The sequence below is a fragment of the Octodon degus genome, unplaced genomic scaffold (genome assembly GCF_000260255.1).
Source record: "Octodon degus isolate 3935 unplaced genomic scaffold, OctDeg1.0 scaffold00005, whole genome shotgun sequence".
NCBI classification, from domain to species: Eukaryota; Metazoa; Chordata; class Mammalia; order Rodentia; family Octodontidae; genus Octodon; species Octodon degus.
The window spans coordinates 23,583,081-23,589,433 of NW_004524581.1; the positions used below are offsets into that span (position 1 = coordinate 23,583,081).

A 6,353-nucleotide genomic window follows, 5' to 3' on the forward strand; every position below is an offset into this window, starting at 1 on the left:
CTCTTGCTCCCCCCACCTCACCCCGCCTTTCTCCTTTTGCAAGAAAATAATTTGACAGTCGATTTGCTGACAGGGGAGGAATTTGCATCCTGGATTTAAAAAAAAAAGGCCGAGAGGAGCTTGGGAACGGTTGCTAGGGGTGGGTAATGGGTGAAAAAGGAGGGGGTGCTGAGGAACGGCTAAGGGAGGGGGAGAGGGTGGGGAGCCATGCAAAAGGTAAGGCCAGGTTGCCGCGGCTCGGCCCCGAGTGGGCTGCGGCCGGGGGAGGGGCGAGAGATGCATATGTATTTCGGGCTCCCCAGCACACCCCCTTCCCTCCCAGCGATGGCTGAGGCGGTGCATGCAGACGGGGAGTAAGTTTCCTGAAGGGGCGGGCGGCTGCACGCGCGCAGCCCGGCGCTGCGAATTTGCACCGGGGAGGGAGAGTGGTGGATGCGGAGAGTTTAGAGTTGCTGGCGGCGGAGGGCAGGAGGGGAGCCGGGCCGGGAACTGGGGCTGGCGGGCACTATAGCTGGGACTAAGTTTCCAGGATCGGGAGAGCCTGCACGCTAGCTCGCCCGTAAGTTTCTGGCGGGGGAGGGCGTGTGGGGAGCCGCAGAGGGAGGGGTGCATGCATATAGAAGGGGGAGGGGGGAGCAGATTTCCTGCGGGGAGGCTGAATGCATATGGAGAGATTTCCTGGAGGGAGGGTGGAGGCGTAGACGGGCCGAGTAAGTTTCTTGCAGGGATGGAGGTGGAGATGGTGGGTGGGTGCTTTGCAAACCCTGCGCATCCCACTGGGAGAGGGGGAGCACGCTGTTGGGGGTGGGGTGGGGTGCGAGGGGCCAGGTTCCCTGCTGGGGAGAGGGGCTTGCATCTGGGGAGTATGTTTCCTGGCGGAGCGATATTTGTTTACGGGCTGAGGGCAGTACTGGGAGTGAGTAGCTCTGCGAGAAAGCGGCTGACATAAATTAATATTGAAATTACTCCAGCAGCGCCGCCTGCCCCCCACCGCACCCCCCAAGCGGAGACTGGGCTTCCTGTCGTTTTGCCATGCACTTGTTGCAGAAACAGCCAAGGTAGGCAAGAAGCTTGTTACATTTCATTTAAAAAGAAATTAGTTGGGGGGATGCTCTGGGAGAAGACAGGGTGGGGTGGGTGGGGAGGAAAGAGCGGGGGACCGGGCAGCACAAGTCTCCCGCTGCCCCTTTACTTTCCGGGTGTGAGCAGGGCCTTCCCCCTGCTTCCCTTCTTACCGGCTCCCTCTCGGGGCTGCAGAGCATCCCAGCAAAGGGGGAGGGGGAGGTGGGCGCTGTAATTGGCCACCACGCCTGCGAGGGTGCCGGGAGTGGGTTTGCCATGCAAGACCGGGACGTTATAAAGCCTTCATTCTTCCAGCTAAGAAACCACAGGACCCTGGGGATGTGCCTTTTGGGGTTTTTGACATGATGCATGTGTGCCTGTGTATGTGCCCGCAGGCGCTGTGGGGGCTGGGCGCTCCCCAGAAGTTAGTGTGGCCACCCGGCACGGAGAATGTAGAAGGGGACGAACTTGCCCCTCCGTTCCTCAACTTCACTATGGGGGACTGTGAAGTTACCGCTGGTGGTCTGAAGGAATAGATTTTGCAAACAAAACAAAACCATCCATTCACCGGGGAGGCGGAGAGCACCTGGCAGGCTACCTCTGGCCAGCGCTCGGCTGGAGCATGTGCCCTTGCCATCCCTGGGTTCCGAAAACCCTCTGGTTCCTCTATGTGCCTTCCATCGGCCTGCTGGAGCCAGCTTCGTGGAAACTCTGCCCCGGACGGGTCGCCGCTTGGCAAGGGAGCACACTGAAGCCCTTGCTCGCGGCGTGCGGCCTGGGCTGTGGTGGGGAGTGGCTCATTTAGGAATGACCAGCTCCTGGCCTGGCCTGAGCTGGGGGAGCTTTATGAGAGGAAGTTGTTTCAATTGGTGCCAACCTTGTACATCTTCAGCCTTTCAAGAAATGGGTTTGGAGAGGGAAAGAGTAGTTTTGCTGCCCACTGGAAGGATAACTAAGGAGTGCACTCAGCACTTAACCAGTTAACCACGGGCTTTGCCTCTCCTAGCCTCCGATTTCTTGGCCTTTAGCCTACTGGCTTCTGTAGCAGGGTTGTAGGTCTTGGCTATCAGGGGCCTTGATGGTGCTGGGAGTTTAACTTCGCCTGGATAATTTTAGGAGGGCCAGGGTGGAGATATTCAGTAGGTTCAAGGAGTAAACACCAAACAGTGGTGTTAACTAGAGCGGATTATGCTTTCCCCAATCTGTAAGGGAGAAAAATGGGCTGAAAAGGCTTGTGTTCCTGATGGACAGCGCTCTCTCTCTCTCTCTCTCTCTCTCTCTCTCTTTTTCCTGTCATCAGATTTCCACATTGAGGGGTTGATATTTGGCAATTTGAGAGTTCAATTAGCTGGGAATTAAATATTATTGTTGCTTATCAAATATTCCTATCTAAGCGTTAGTTGAACAAATTAGTTATTATTTTTAACCGTGAAAACTGGAGACTACTTGGTATCATATGCTGGGAGGACAAATAAAATCTTTAGGTGTGTTTATCTCAGGGTGGAATTATTTACATGCCTAGCCTCGAAGCCAAGAGCAGTTGTTCAGCTTTTTTCCTTATATTTATGAGATTTATTTTATTGTCTTGCTTTGGTCATTAATCAAGTCAGAGTAACTCCCCCCTTCTACTGAGAATATTCTTGTGGTAATAAATGTTTGAAGGTCTATGAATCATAATTCGTTCTTTTTAAAATATCGTGATTGTCAGGCTTTGATTTATAGGAATTGATACAGGTGACACACCTCTCAGGGCCCCACCCTTTCAGGCATGTCCACTTTTGCCAGCGGATTGTGCGGAAGCCAGCTCGAGGTCTCAGAAAGAGTGCGGCTCTTGTGCTTTATGAACATTGCGAAGATTAATTCTGCAGGTTCCTAGTGAACATGGGTCTTTTCACAGCTTGGTAAGCAGGCTTCCACATAGCAGGCACGCGTCAACATCACACAGCCTCCATGCGAACTTGCTGTGAAAACAGTTGTTCTGTGAACTGTGTAGAAAGTACTGCTTTGCCTCCTTTCACTCGCTTGGGCTTGTGGTTTTTTTTATTGAGATGGGAGCTTACCCTGTAAAGAGCGGACAGATTCAGTGCTGCTTATATAATAAAATGTGTGGTCACAAAAACAAAGCTGATTTATAATTTTCTTTCCCTCCTCCTTTGATGGGTGGGTTGGTCCTAGTAACCGGAAGCACTCGTTTTGGGAAAAGTATAAGGATTGTCCGTAAAGTTGATTACGGAAGAAGTGTTACATTGCCTTATATTTAACAGCTGCCTCAAATGTACAGTATTTGTGAAGTGGCTAAAGACTTTTAAAGCTGGTTTGATGCTCCAAGCAGGGGAAAGTCACTAGAAAGAAAAATGGAGAGGGTACCAATTTCTAGCCATTTTTTGGCTTTAGAATTTTTATCTTTTAAAAATACTTGGTTGGATGTGTGAGTCCTTTTCCCTCTGACATTATGTGTCTCGTGGAGTGAGAGCCCCAGAGGTCTTGACAGTGTCTTCCTGGGCCAGTGGCCAATTGCTTCATGGACTTAGGTGAGTTAGACAACTTCTGTTTTTGTCTTTTCTTGGAGAAAGTAGTTCATGCCTTTACATTCCATAAAGGGACGTGTAAGTTGCTGTTGTCAAACACCAGGAATGACTGGTGAAAGTGCCACCATTTGGGGAAAAAGATTCCCATCTATATGGGGGGGGGGGGAGAGAGAGAGAGAGAGAGAGAGAGAGAGAGAGAGAGAGAGATAATCCCAGGCGCCAGAAATCATTTCAGTCCATCTTGGAAGTTTCCTTTCCTGCCATCTGGCTCCCTGGCCTACTGCTTAGTCAAGTCCCAGGCTAGTTGAGCTGTTATTTCCAGGCACAGGTAGCTTGGAGGGAGTAGGGGATAGATCCCGAAGACCAGCGTGGCCCTGCCCACCACTTTCTGCAGAGAATTAATTCATCTGTGCGTGATTGGAGCTTGGCTGAGGGACTCAATGACCATTTTGTATTTCTCACATTCAGAGTACTAGTTTACCACAGGCATTTTGGGGGAAGGCTCTTGATGTTTTTATTGACTTTGGATAGTGACATAGGAAGTAAGGGTCCAGACCAGAGGCTCAGGCCCCAGGCTGTGTAGGCGCATCTGGGTTGTTCTGCTCCAAGAGCAGCTGGATTTGGCTCACTTTATTTCTGACCTCATAAACCATGAGGCTGGGAGGGGATTAGAATCTGCTGGGATCTTGTGGATTAATGATACTGTAGTTTTGGATTTGCATATTGGAGGGAAACCAGTGAACTAAAGGAGAGGCTAAAATGTAGGTGGTTTCTTTTATGGGCAGAATGAGACAAGAACAGCCGGGTTGTGGTTATTGGCTTGCTTTTTAACAAGGATGCAGTGGCATTTTTAATCTATAGGATGGTCCCGATACTGTGAGCCATCCCATGACTCTCTCAGTAAATGTTTTCTTCCTGGTTAAATAAAATACTCAATGAAAAGCCTCTGATATTTTCTAGGAATTTTAAATTCTTAGGCTAACTGCTTGTTGCTAAGCATGGTAGTGCATGCCTGTAGTCCCAGCACTTGGGAGGCTGAGGCAGGAGGTTTGCTGAGAGTTCAAGACCGGCCTGGGGTATATAGTGAGTTCAAGGGCAGGCTGACCTATAAAACAATACCCTGTCTTTAAAAAAGTAGCTGTTCATAGTAATTTCGATTTACTTAAGAAGTGGATTTTTTTTTTTCTCACAAAAAAAGACAATAAGCTGGGAGTGAGTTGGGATATGCTTAGTTATTAGGCAGTTGGTTTAGCAACAATAAGAAAAAAATTTTATAGTGGAGGAAAAGAAAAAGAACCCATTTGCCAAAGTGACAGTGATAATTGTGGGGTCGTAGAGTGAAGTAACAGACATTTTCATGCTATAAGAAACTCTGATTTAATTACAAAAAGGAAATAAAGGAATCTCTGGTTTATGCATTTGTGCTGTGGCAGCTGCTTTTTGAGCACCTCCTGTTTGCCAATCATCACTTAAGGGCAGGGAATCTGAGAGGTGGGCTGTCCTGCCTCCGCTGATGCTGCGCCTGCAGGTGCCCAAAGGGGGTGCATTGTGAAGTGTGATCAGTGCTTCCACAAAACCACAATGGCTGATGGGCTTTTCCTAGGACTTGGCATGAGAGGAGAGAGAGTGCACCAAGGAGAAGAGGCCTGGGCAGCACAGCTCTGGCTTTGGGGGAACCTCGGAGAGGCCTGGGTTTTATATGATTTACAGCAGGAAGCCACTGAAAGTTCAAAGTGGGAAGCACCAAGCCCTAATTCACGCTTGAAACAGAGTACATTGGTGGAAGAAGGTGGATGGGGCAGGTACAGTGTTGGGGGACACAGAACAGAGGCTACAGGAGCAAGAGAAGAGGAGCAGGAGGGGGTCACAGGGAAGACCAGGCTGGGGAGAGGTTGGATGCTGGTGGTAGAAGGCACAGGGCTCAGGCTGGGGTGACTGGGGTGCAAGGACAAGACAGGTGGAATGACTATGAGGTTTCTGGGGTCAGCAGTTTCGGATTGAGGGTGATGCTCTTCGTGGAGAGGAAGATTGGGACAGGGAGGAGCACAATCAAGATCTTTCCGTTGGGCACTAAGTTTGAGATCACTGTAGATGTGAAATGGAGCTGTCAGGTTCATAGTGTGATGGAGCATCAGGTTCCAAATGAGCAAGGCAAAAGAGAGAGAAAAAAATACAGGTGCTGGCTGGGCATGGTGGTATATGCTTGTAGTCTCAGCACTTTGGAAGGCTGAGGCAGGAGGATCACAAGTTCGAGCCCAGCCTGGGCAACTGAGGGAGACCCTGTCTCCAACTAAAAATATAGACATTAAAGGCTCTGAGGGTACAGCTCAATATGAAGACCTAGGGCTCAAGCTCTAGGACTGGGGGAGGGGAGGCTCACCCTAGACTGGATGAAGTGCTTGTCCAGGATGTATGTGTACTGGATATTTCACAGAGCTGATAAGGTCAGAAAAGATGCCACTACACTTGGCAAAATGAACCAGCTGGTGACCTCAGGAGGAGCAGTAAAGTGAAGGATTGGGTAGGACCAGGACTGGAGAGGCTTGGGTGGAGAATGTGGGCTGAGGAACTCCAAATAACAGGTACAGCCAACTTCTTGGCAAAGTTTGACTGTACTGAGGGAGGAGAGAGACACAGGGTGGGAGCTGGTAGGACCCATATGTAAAGGAAAGGGGGCTGTATTTGTGTGCTGATAGGAAACTCAGTGGGGTCAGTTGAAAAGGCCCTTGAAGAGTCCAAGGGGAAGAGCTGGCCTGTGTTGGG

General features: G+C 50.0%; 1 protein-coding gene across 1 annotated transcript in view; it reads left to right on the plus strand.

The window, feature by feature from the left end:
- The first annotated feature begins 281 nt into the window (after window positions 1–281).
- The window catches only part of Trerf1 (transcriptional regulating factor 1), a 196,693-nt gene continuing 190,621 nt past the window's right edge, over window positions 282–6,353 (plus strand). The window contains exons 1-2 of the mRNA XM_023721274.1: window positions 282–353; window positions 972–1,058. The gene's annotated coding sequence lies outside the window, so the exon portion shown is untranslated. The remainder of the gene's footprint in view (window positions 354–971; window positions 1,059–6,353) is intronic.